At 36.1% G+C, this 13,512-nt stretch overlaps 1 pseudogene; it reads left to right on the forward strand.

Moving 5' to 3' along the window:
- Positions 1-762: 762 nt before the first annotated feature.
- Positions 763-11,884, forward strand: LOC148718657 (adhesion G protein-coupled receptor L4-like; annotated as a pseudogene).
- The last annotated feature ends 1,628 nt before the right edge of the window (positions 11,885-13,512 follow it).

The raw sequence follows: 13,512 nt of genomic DNA on the forward strand, positions 1-13,512 counted from the left end.
ATCATCAGAAACAGCATTAGCACCGACTACCTCGTCGTCAATAGTATTACTAACTCCAACGTTGTCATCTTTATCACTGTCGAAAAAATCTCAGAAGCTAGTAAATTTCTCTTATCTATGTATTGTACATGTAATTATACTTTTTTCCGTTTTTCAAGGCTTTTCTGGGTTCATAAACATCGCTGCAATTTTCTTCATCTTAGGCAAATGATACTATTTCAGAGTTCAACAGCCCAGATATCACCAACATCAATTCCTTGCAGGTACTTAGTTTCAAGGACTAAATTTAAAATCCATCTTTTAATGTAAGTGTAAAACGAAAGAGGAGCCGCAATCTTTGAGTCGATTTCTGAAGGTGGCATAAGATATGGGATGTAAGCGCGAAAAATATCCACGCAAAGACCGGATTTCTCTTCTACCCATGGTTTCAAAGTAATTAGAACCCAGACTATTTTTGTCGGTGATCTTTTCCTTTTTTTCTTTAATGGTAAAAGCCTTACTCTCAGAGGACCATTTGAAATTTATGTATAACAAAAGATTCGATCAAACGAGAATATCATATGCGGTATTACTTTTTTCAATAACTGTTGCTTTTCAGTCACGAGCCCTGTTAATGCTGCCTTCGTCAAGTATCACAATGAATTAATTTACATCTTATTGTGATTAGCCTGGGTAACGTTAAAAAACCTGAATAATGTGTATTTTGTGGACCAACAGGCAGCTGCTAATTTGCTTGAAAAATTCACCACTGAACATCAAACCATGACCCTTGGACAAGGACAGCCGGGAGTAAAAAAGCCCAGAACGGAGTCCGTTTTATGAGGTGGCAGTCGCCTTCGAGAAAACTGTTCTTAGCTATGGCAAATACCATTTCCGTGGAACAAACCGTTTAAAAAGGATCAGATACCATCACCGCAACATGTGTGAGTATAGACATGGTTGTCTTTTCAGATTTGTGATAATGATCATCTATTCAGCAACTGACTGAACGATCGTGAGAGTGAATAACTGGGTAACTTAATAGTCGGCTGACTGACTGGCTGGCTGACAGAGTGACTGATCGTCTCTCTGACTTGCTGGGGGAGTGAATGAGTAACTGACTTATTGGCAGAAATATAACTGAATGAATTTTGTTTGTTAATTTCGAAAATCTGTCTATCACTATCATATTAACATGATTTTTTCCATTCTTTTGAAAGTCCTTGTTATTCAAAAATATTACAAGAAAAGTGCAAGTGACTTCTACTTAGGTAATCACGAGTGGCAAGCCAATATCAGTATTTCCTCTGCACATTTTTCAGACAACGGTTTGTATACACCGCCGTCATCTTTTGTAAGTAATTAACTCGTCGCACCTGTATACCATCCTTAATGAAACACAATCTTTTTAAATTTACATTTGCCAACAGCTAGGTGACATGTAAGCTTGCTCTGCTTTCTTTTAGGATCAGTAATAGTTGCGTATGTGTACAAGGATCTACATAATTTACTTCAACCACATTCAGACAAAACAAGGTAAGTGAACGCCTAATATAATTTATATAATATAATCTAACCTTATCTAGTCAGCACATTTGAGAATTTCAAGGATTCATTTCATTTTTTTTTTTCTTTATAGGAGAAGAATATTTTTATGCCTCGTAAAAATATTTTCAAAGGATAATTAGTCTCCAGTCGCATACCCCTCTGTCCGTGTTCTCAAAAAAACCCTATCGCTGAAAATTCGAAATGTTAAAAATGTGCAATGGTCAGTGGACCCAACCTTAAGGTGGCATGTACCGGTTTTCATCTTTTTGATGGTTTGTAACTTTGAAAGATTACAGCAGAAAGACTGACCAAGGCCAGTTGAACACTTTTACGGGGTTGAATTATATAATAATTGGCTATCCAAAAATAGGTGTCATTTCGTCACTAGCAGTTTCAATGGCAACGCTTTCATAGGCGTATTCAGAAGAATTTTTTAGCTTGTGGCTTAAAGAACTCGAAAACTAACCCGGTGATCCCGTGATTTTCTTCAGTGATTGCTTTTGGCACTTGAAAAGGAAAATGCACAAAGATTTTTAAAAAATTCTTTGGAGCGGAATTTCAGAAAATCTAGAAAAAAGGCAATTTTCACACATCACAAATTTCCTTCCGTAGAATTTTCTAATTTTTTTTCTGATGATTCCTTTCGACGTTATTATCATACTGGAACAATAAAAAGAAGGGGTCACCGGACTTGTTTTCACGCAATAGCTTTCGTGAGTTTACCAATTTCCACGCGCGTTCTAGCGCATTTAAAAATCTGGATTCTATAAGATCGACATTTGCTCATGATCTGTTATAGCTACCGCTGACAATTGCGTGTGCTCGCGCGAGCGCTTACGATCTGATATTTATAGACGTAAATTCGCCTTTACTGTTAAGAAATCATTAAACAGCTGTCAAAGACAGCCTCTCGGGCTCATCTTAAAAATCATACACACGACTTCTGGCTACATCACATTATTTTCCTTGAAGTTTCAAAGTCTTCTTTTACTTAAGGTAGATTATCTTTCACTTGAGTTGTTCTTTTTTCGCCGTCGCAAGATTTCAAATCGGTTGAATTTTTCTTTTAGATATGAAGTGAAGCAACCTTTACTTCTCCGAAAATCGTCTTCTTTATCTTAGTTTCTTTCTCCTGCATTCACAGTGGCCACTCAACACATCAAATACACGTTCTTAGGTAAACTTCTCACAAAAGTAGAAAAAATTCCACGCGCCGCCATCTTTGTTTTGAATTTTCATCTTTTGATCTCGCGCTTCTTTCGCACGTTTCTCTCGCGTGTCACGCAAGAGTGACCTGTTCCCCGCGCGAGGAAACTGGTACGAGCCACCTTAAGCAATGGACAACGTGGGCGTTGAGATCTTACCAATTGAAAGTATTAGGATCCTAAGGTAATCAGAATTTTCCAAACTGTCAAAATTTTGGGAAGTTTTCACTGAGATCCTGCATATCTAAAATATTTCATGGATCTTAAAAACTAAAGTTTATGTGCCATTGCCGCCAGCTCATCATTGTATACAAAATGGGCAGAAAACGGAGCGTTGTTCCTTCACTTTTCAAACAATATCTTATATGTTTTTTCTTTTTTTCCTGGTTACTTTGGCGTATGTTAACTAGGATTATAATGGCGGCTATGGATCCCAAACCAGGAAAGTTACAAGAGAATGTCATCTTGAAGTTTAAGAACTTGAAGGTAACAAAAAGGCAAAGTAAAATTCAGCCAAACAAGTTCAGTTCAGTTTCAGTTTCAGTTACTTTATGATCAGGCTCAGTTGAACGAGATACAACTTGAATCTACTTCTTTTCTGATCGACACTAGAGAGAAGCATTGTGTGTTCTGGAGAGGCCTCGGCTGTAGGTAAAACGGGACAACAACTGACATCAACATCACCAACAACAATATCCCAAAAAAAACCCACCGATTGTTACTTGCTTTTTTTTCTGAATTTATTGAATTTTGAATTGCAAGGAAGACTGGCATATCATTGACCGCTCGTTTGTGTTACAGTCCAACTGGTACTAGAAGTCTTGAAACGAAGTATGGTCTAACGTCTCAACAACCTGAGCAGCAGAAGTCTTACCGATAAGTGTTTACAAGATATCAATGAGAGGGTATGTGTTTTAAAAGTTTGTCTCGTTTTCCTTCGCTTATAGCTTCAAAATACCCTTGGCTCTGAGTGATAGAAACAAAACCCATCGAAGTCAAAAGCCAAACGCGACACGAGAAACATGCAAATAGGCTACGTCGGAAGTAAGCAAATCGATGATGCTTAATGCCTCTGACCTCAGTCTAAGATATCCAACCAGCTTAAATGATAATCTCAGTAAGGGAAATAAAAGCTATTAAAGCTTTCATTGTATAGATTGTGTATTACATAAGTATTCTTGGTTTAAAGTTCTCGTTCCTTTTTCAGTCGAGATGGATTTTCACAAAACCCATCGAAGTTAAGAGCCAAACGCGACACAAAAAGATGCAAATAGGCTCCGTCGTGAGCAAGCAAATCGATGATGTTTACCGCCTCTGACTTCAGTCTAAAATATTGAACCAGCTTAAGTGAAAAATTCCAGTCAGAGAAATAAAAACTATTAATATATATACAAATTGTGTATTACATAAGTATTCTTGGTTCAAAATTCTCCTTCTTTTTTCAGTCAAGATGGATTTTCGAAAGGTGGATGTCATGTAGTTACATCACAAGGCAACTTAGAAGAAACAGTCTGCAGCTGCAATCATTTGACTCATTTTGCTGTCTTAGTAGACTACAGTGGTGGCAGTGTGCACGTGGTATTGCGTTGTTCAATATTGCTTCTAGTATTACTGATAAGTGCATTAAATCGATAAACATTCCATTCCATCTGTTTCTGATTTGTTCTGCAGCTGTCCCAGAAGGACGAAGATATTCTGAAAAAAATTACTTACTTAGGATATAGCCTTTCAATCATCGGCACGATTTTAACTATAATAATCTATTCCCTTTTCAGGTGAGTAAACGTTGTCGAGTTTCTTATGCCTTTGATTGGTTGAAACCAACAAAGAGATATACGCAAATCACTGCTAGTATTATATTTCTTAAACGAGAGATGCATATCCCCGCCGAAACGATACTGGAAGAGCTATTTAATGATAAAAACTTCACTGATGGGATGGAAAGTGGATGAGAAAGCGATTTGGACGACCGGTAGCTAGCAATTGAGAGTGGAGAATCGAGATAAGAAGTCTACTAATGCCATTGCAAAATTGTCGCCGTCGACCGCGTGGTCTGGAAATTCGAAGTTGTTCGCCTCAGGCTGTCCTTTTCTGTTTGATTTATCGCGCAGCTCTTCAAATTTGATTTAAAAATTGATTTACGAGACTCCAATAAACATTAATTTACGCCGAATCGAAAACATGTTTTGTAGCGATAAATGCGAAGTAATTCGAGGTGTGATCGATACCTTGTTCGATCGGCTGTAACCATGGAAAAGCATCTTTTGAATTTTTGAAATTATTTCGAATGATATGAGCGCAAAGAAAAATTGGTAAAAAAATCAACATTTATTCTTTTTCTTTCGAATGTTCAGAACATATTGCTAACTTGTTAATGATCTATTTGTGCTATTAAATAATCTGCCATATCCTGAGCTGATGAGGATAAGTGACTTTTACCTAGAGTTTTGCATTATTATTTCCTTATTTTGTGTTTTAAATTTAATTTTTCAGGAAAGTCCTTTGATTCAATTATAAAATTTCTATATTCACGAGAAGCTCATTTTATATATAATTTAAAATGAGATTTTGTAGGTGTCATTGCTGTAAATAATTGTTGAGATATTAAATAAAAACTGAATGTCAACAATAGTTGCGTTTTTCCGTCGGTCGGTTACCATGCAGTTAGGGAGAAAAAAACAGACCCCAGAGAACTGTTTAAGAACACTGCTACTTATGACGTACCACCTCAGATACATGCTTCATCCAAGAAAAGTGGCTGGCAGTGTCTCAAAGAAACTAATGTTTACAAACAACTTCAAGGTTATGGCCTTCCTCGATCACGGTGAATAGTTTAACATTTAGCGAAATGTTTTTCTAATTCCTTGCCTTTGTCAAGGCTAAGCTGAATTTTTTTTCACCTGAGACCAGTTTTTATTTTTTTTTTTTATGGGAAACCTCTGATACCTTTGCGTTTTTTATATATTTTTAGAAGAAAGCATCATGAGAAGCCATATCGTTGAACATCCGCCAAAGTCTTAGTTCGGTAACTTGATGGAAGCCCAGAGGGGGAACGATCCCATGATATGCGACATAAAGCCTCGTGCCACGAATTTAACTATGTAGAAACTGTCAGATAGATTATATAGCATCCAGCTAATAGTAATACCTGGCGTTTCTAGTGGTCTTAGCTTGCGAACTGAAATGGCATGGTTTGAAAAGCAAATCCCATTCAAGAAAGTTTACAATTGCCTTAAACGTTTTGTCTATCAGTGCAAAAGGTGGAGGAAGGCAATCACAAGAAAACAGCGCTTTTGTCGATCGAGGCGGCGTGGAATAATTTTTGGCACAGGTATTTGGCAGTAAATTTTCAGTCAATATTTTTTGTCATTAGCAGTTCGAATCAAGCTTCAAAATAACTATGAAGTTCAAAAAAATAAAATCAAGAGGTTTTGCTATTCGGGAAACGAAGTCAAAGGCAACGACCCTAAGGAAGCAATAACGGTCAATATTTCCTTAAGTGGCCATGGCAGTGACGCAGACGACGACAGTGATAGTGCTGGGATGTAATTGACCCAAGAAAAATTGGTCAGTCCGTAAAGTCAGGTCCTTGTGCACCTTTCTTTTGCCTCATCTATCTCTTGAATAAGACATGGCGTCCTCGGTATTTGTTGACTTTTCTAGAGGAATGAACGCCGTCAGAGTCCTAATCGATAGTGTTGTTGGCCTTGTTATGGATTATGTCAGGATGACCACCTACTTTTTTTTCATAAATAAGGAACTTTTAAAAACGAAGTGAAGATTAGAATAAAGTACCTTAAATTAAAAAAAAGGAAAAAACAAAAAAAACATTTGTCTTGCAATCAAAACCATTTGGGAATGATGTAAGAGTCTTGAAATTCAACTGATTTGGTAGTTTTTGGAGTTGTTGATATCTCTTGTTATTAAGGAAGACTGAGGTGCACTAAACACGTTACAAACGACATGAGCCAGTCGTTACACATTCCTTTTTATTGAAATCAAAGACCATCGTAATTTAAATGCATATAAAAGCTTCGATCCAATACACTTGTTATGCCTTTACAGCGCATTCATACCAATGCCAGTGAATGCAGCGATAACAGAAAGAAACGCTTTATTTTCTTCAGATTAGGGTATCCTTTTCAAGCCTGCAAGATAAAAATCCCAGGTGTTAAACAATGTTTCCCTCAAGTATATATAAGAGAGGTACTATTTCTTATAATTTCTGAAAAAATTAACGATTCTGAGCTATCTAGTAGGGTAATAGCCAACATGTAAAGCAAGTTAAAAGCGAAAAAAAAACCTTCAGGTGTTTATCCAATGCAAGTGACAATTGTTTAGAGTTAACGAAAGAAGTAATCATTTCTTATCCTAATTTCGCAGTTAAAATTCTCTGGATCTAAAAACTTAGGTAACTTATGAAACAAGCTTCCTTCTTAGGCAAAGAGTCATTAATGACGACAAAAGAAATTTTGGACTATTACTTTGGCGGGCCATTCACTTAAGAACTTAGTGAAGTGTTAAACTCACCCATATTCTGACTTATACTATCTTAAAACGAACCTTTTCACTTGATTCTCTCACCTCTTTAAGCCACGGAATGCCTTTTCATCCGGTGTAAATACATTAACCCCATCTTCTTCGACGACGTCTTCGGCGAAGACGGTGAAAAATAACTCCACCAATTCCATGGCCCATTACTCTGAGTCCTAAAGCAGGTAGGATTGGATCAGCTGACTTCTGCACTGGGCCGGACAAGGAGCATTCATGTTTGACTCCAACCACGTAACCATTCTCCTCTTTCCTCTCCTCATATGGCTTATCACCGTCTACGTCCACGTCCTCACTATTCCGGTCGAAGCCAAAATTTTCAAATAGATTGAAGAACATTTACCTTTGTTCGAATCTATATTTCAAATTTATTGGGTGCACAAATGAATCCCTAAACATTAGGGCAAAATTAATAAAAAGCTTATTATGATACCTTTTCAAATCGTTTCTGGCGTCCTTTTACGGCAGTAAATTTCCTTTTGTATTCATCATCATCTTCATCATCAAACGAAAGCGTCAAGCTTATCGCAAACACCAAGCTAAAAAGGGCTATCAACAGAAAACAGAAGCTTGTTCATCGCAAAGTCTTCTGCACCGATAGCAGTTGGGGATCCAAATGACTCAATTTATACCCTTTGGATGGGGCGTTACCATACCTTTTTTGGGTCCAAAAACACCTATAACTATAAATATCAGCTGCGAATATTTTGATAACAATATAATGACTTACGATTATTTGCAAGTACTGTTTATACGCTGATCAAAACGTGCAGCCTGAAAGCCAGGTATTTATAGCTCTTGAAAAACATTCGACGAGCGATATTGACATTCCTTTCATACCTTTCATAACCTAATTGTTTTTTTTTTCATTTCCTTTTGTGTCGTTGTTGTTTTTGTTTCATCTTTCAATATTTATGTTTCATGACGTGAGCAAGTAGGTTTTCCTTTCTTTACGTACGAAGGAAGCCTTAAGTCTGAGCTTAACATGTGCTCTGAGCTACACTTACAGTTACGATTATACGCCATATATAAAAGGCCTTTAAGGCGTTTACTTTTTAAGAAGCTGCAATTACGTTGCACTCAGGAGAATAAGAATTGAATAAATTATTTTCATTAATAGCTGATCAGCTCTCTGTGCTTGTATGGTAAAGATAAGAATCCCTTAGTTTTGAATAATCAGGCGATGCATTTTCGTGTCACGTTTTTATCCCTCAGTTACACAACAGAATTAGTTACATAATTTAAGTGGCACTTGAAGATGAAAGCAAGGACAGGAAGTCCCATGGAACCAGGGACATCCTTAAGAAAGTATGAAAAAAAATAAATAAATAAATAAATAGGCGCACGGAAATGCAAAGTTATAAATAATAGTTTATCAGTATTATCTAAAACTTTGAGATGTATATATCTTTTTCATTTATGAAATGTTTTCAGAATACTCTACAAAACTTGTTATTTGTTTCTGGTTGTCTAGAGAGCCTTAGATATTGGTGGGGTGCATCTCCTCACCCCAACTACGCAGGTTTGATGATGAGAAGATTAATCTCTACGAGCCATTTTACTTTTCCTCGATATCTGATGTAGAAATAATGCAGCAGAAAGCATATGCTTTATTGGAAAAATATTATGAAAGTACGTTACCTTTATATGACGTGTCAATTCGTTATATTTTGATAAGTCGAAGAGAAATTAAATGCTTTCTCTAGAGTTTTGTTTTAAGTAATTAAAATGGTGGGGAGGAATAAGAAGTTATAGTCGACCAATGTCACTGAAATTTTTTTTCTCCTCTTGAAGTTGTTTTGATATGTTAAGTTGTTACTATTTTCCATTTGCTTTTGTTTGTCGCCAGGGTTATCGATTTCGAGAAGGGCAAAGTTTTAACGATGGGCAAATAAGTATCGATGGGTATGGAAATTATTGCTTATAAAAGTATTATACAAGAATAAAACTGTGCTAGACAAATTGATTTCCATATCCTAACTAAAAATGTTAACGGTACCAACATTTTTAAGCATTTTTCCATTGGATAGTGATAATGTACAAATAGTTGATTGAGTTGACGTTAAAATTCCGATATGAAAAATATCGATATGAAAGCGCTTTGGTGATTAATAAAATTATGAAAGCAGGTAATCCAATTGATTTCACAGCCTTTATCTCCGTAATTTATTCCTGAATTTACCGTTGAAAATATGATGACTAGTGGTGGATACCTACCTCTACCATTCTTTTACCAATATATATACAATATGCAACACTTATTATTGGCAAGGAAGGGAAAGGGGAATAGGGGTTCTTACTTCCAGTAGCACTTTCACCCGCCTCTAGTACTTTTGTGGCTCTTCACTTCCCACTCCCACCCTGAAAATAACATTTATGTTTTCTTGCGTACAAATGGAAGTAAAAAAGACTCCGGTAGAAGACATCTGCATCGATAAGCAGTATTAATTGAACATTTTTGAAATAGATAAGGATAACAATCTGCCAGCATGAAATTAAGTGAATGTTAACCATGCATTTAGGACGATTTTCCTGGAGATATAAAAACAATAAGATTTGTATCTGCTTTCCTATCAACCAGTGACGCACTTTCATGTAGATGTTGTTTGTCTAATATTAGCTCTATATGAATTACCTATCGATAAGTTGTGTATTGGCGTACCGTTAGTTATGTCACTCAGGATATAGATAATCTATGTGTATAAAGTATTTTAAATCTTTTATAATACTTTCGTAACTAACTTCCGTTGCTCAATTGATACTCATCATTGAAACCAGTATCGATAGCCCCGGGAGACAAACAGAGAAAGCGGCATACAATTCCTTTTCGGTTTATCAAAATACAACCACTTAATAAGTGTTTTGTATGAAGGTAACACTGGAATAATTGTCGTAAACCAGGAAGATTCCGTATTAGTACACTTTCACGATGGTTTCGTGCAAAAAAAAAACATATGTATACCTATATACTTTATGCTGCAACTATCGAGGAACACCATAATGGTCCAAAGTTTGTCGGTCAATCATTTCAATAAGAATATAGGAATTTAGGCGTCTCCTTTAGTTTCTTTTTTTTTTCCGTTTCTTCATTAACGTTTATTTCCTTACCGTCAAATCGAAGCTTCGCTAATAACCATCATGGTCCTTCAGAAACTCAAAAGCAGATAAGTAGCATTGACAACTCCGTTAAAAAAATTGGAAAGAAAAATGAAATTAGCTCGTATTGAATAATGATCAATGTGTATTTATACCTTCACATTTCCGTGCTTATTTTTATTTTTTTTCAATCCTCTTTACGGATGTCCCGGTTCTGAAGAATTTCCAGTCCTAATTTTAATCTTGAAGTGCCACTCACGTTATGTAATACCTAATTTTGTCGCATAACTGAGAGACAAAGATCTTTGCACGCACATGTATCGCCCCAAGTATTTTACCCTGACTTTAGAAAACTTAAGAAATTCCTTCTTGTCCAAGGGGAGGATCATTTATTTAAAAAAAAGTATCGAGGTGCCTGTTGTATCTACATTTTATCACCTTCACATACAGAGTAGAAGAGAGTGAGTATAAGTTTCGACTTTGTCAAGTGGGCAATAGAAAGTGACAAGGGTTTCAGCCGAAGGCAGGTAATGGGCTCCTGCCGAAGGTCAATACATTTTTGGTAATAGGAAATTCCTAGCGAAGGCTTATTGATGATGAAATTCGAAATTCATGAGAGGGTTGTGAATAAAGATAATATTACAATTTTCCACTTTTGAAAAGAATGTCATGGAAAGTGCGGTGTATTTGCAGCTTCTCAAAAAAGAGCGTATATTAGACTTGAAATTTAGTACTTGGTGTTATTTGGCAGGAAACGTGTGAGGAATTCCTATGAAGGAATTTTTTAAACTCATTTTGTCTAGAGTCACTAGAATGTAACACCAGAGAAACACTGTCGAGCAACGAAATTTGATATTTCTGCATTTCTATCGTAAAAAGAAAATTCGATAATGATTTAATAAAGGGGAAATAAAACTGCAAGTTTTTAAGCTCACTAGGTAACGATATTTTGCATCCAGCATCGAGCTACTCTCAACATCAGTGAATCAATGGGTCAGCATCCACTTAATATTTTTCCCAAAAATTTCTAGTGGATTGGTTTTCACCTGAACTTCTTTAGCTCTTTCATATTCAGGACAAAAAAAGCTACTAGTGCACGTTGAGCAGGGATTTGAGGCTTTTCATTAACCAAGGGATACTTGCTTGTTCACATAATGGTAAATTAAAGTTGATTGACAGAATATATGCAAAGCAAAATGAAAGAAACAATGTAAAACATTTCAAATATAAGAGTCTTTGAAAAAAATACCAACTGTGACAAATATTACTTGTTGCATTTCTGTTTGATGACCATGAGTTGGACGAGTTAGAGAGGTAAACTAACAATTTTTCTTTTTTGTTTGGTTTGTATCAAATTTGGAATACGGAATTAAAAATGAAATTGTGTATGTTTTATTCTGTTTGACCAAAGTGACTTTGACTGGGATGGTGAGGACGAGTACGTAGACGATGATGAGCCAAAATATGACAAGGAAAACAAGGAAGGTTACAATGACGAAAGATGATGACACCCCAGATAGCCCAATGCAGAAATCAGCTGATCCATTCATCCGGTTTTCTAGGATATTTCGTCGATTCAGGCGCAGTCGAAGAAGACTGCGAGGCTAATTTATTTAGGCCAGTTGCAAGGCGTAAGGGTGGCTTCAAACGGCAAGAGAACCAAAAATCTGTTTCCTAGGCTAGGAAGATAGTGAAAGGCAGGATTATTGGGAAGGAAAGGCTTAGGTAAGTTTTAAAATTCCTGAAACCAATAATAGGATCCACCAAAACTTCCTAATTTTGTCTTTCATGGACATTTGTCCGGGTATAATTTTTTTGTTCCATACTTTACCTAAAATCATGTTAGATCCAAAGAATTAACGGCCCTTCCGATGCTGTGCCCACTCTCCCACTGACATTAATTTGTGTATTGTTGCTACAACTGAACTGTGTATTTAGGAAAAAACCATATTGTTGTTCGTGCTCTAAAAAATTTCATTACGTAAAAATCTGGATAATTTTATTTTTCGTTAACTGACTGCTCTTGTTGAATTTTCTTTACTATTTGGTAGGGTTTATTTTTCAGAAAATTACAACTGCTTAAGAGTTAGTGCTATTGGCCTCTCTTATACGTAGTTAATTTGGTGAAAATTTTTCCTAACGCATGTGGGCTGGGTTGTTCAAAAGTAGGTTAAGATAACCCAGGGTTAGTGTGAAATTTGATTTCAGATCTGAAAGCTTTAAAAGAAAGTTCACCTTGATTCCATTTGTCTACAATTTGATGATTAAATGCCTTAAAATAAATTGGGAAAATTATCCCAAAACGGCTTTTTATCAGAGAAATATAGAAACCTGGATTAAGATTTAACCCTTGGTTAGTGCTAATCGGCCTTCGAACAACTGGGCTGTGATCTTTACTCGACAGGCTGTCAAAGGATTACGTAATCCGAAGAAAACGGTGAACAATTTTTTTTTCTTTTAGCTGATTTTGCCTACGTTGTTATAAACAATTAGTGAGATGTGTAGCTAGTACATGTAGATTATAACCTTTTGATTTGATTACTTGTAAACAATTAATTGAATAAAATAAAATGTGTAACTTGCAAGGAGAAAGTAATGCATTGCTTGAATTGGTTGTAACGTATTTGATTTCCCGCCCTGCACCTTAAGATGTAACTACTCCCGTTAGGCTAAATGTTACCGCTTCCGAAAGATGCTGCGAAATATTTTATGGTTTGCCTCCGTGGTTAGTTCATTTTAAGACAGAAAATTATAGTTGCTGTTTCAGTTCAGGATAAGACCCCGTGTAATCAAGATCGTTTTTAAATGGAAGACAAGTTAGACTGTAATCCTCGATAAAGTAGTCAAGACTCGCGAACGTTGGTAAGCAACAATCTATTTTGTAATTATGTGAACTCGTAGTTGTGATTTTCTTTCGCTAGTTTTTTACTTTTCTTGTTTCTCAGTTTAATTGCCACGTGCTCGTTGCCAAAATCGATATTGTTCTTAAAGCTATGATCGCATAATGATACTCAGGTAATTTCTTCACGCAATGATTGATAATTAGGGCCCAGGCTATGGAGAAAATTACCCAAGAGTATAAGGGAGGTCAAGACCCTCAAGTTATTCAAAGGCAAGATACGCCAACTCAGTA

The sequence above is a fragment of the Stylophora pistillata genome, chromosome 12, assembly GCF_964205215.1.
Source record: "Stylophora pistillata chromosome 12, jaStyPist1.2, whole genome shotgun sequence".
In the NCBI taxonomy this organism is placed as follows: domain Eukaryota; kingdom Metazoa; phylum Cnidaria; class Anthozoa; order Scleractinia; family Pocilloporidae; genus Stylophora; species Stylophora pistillata.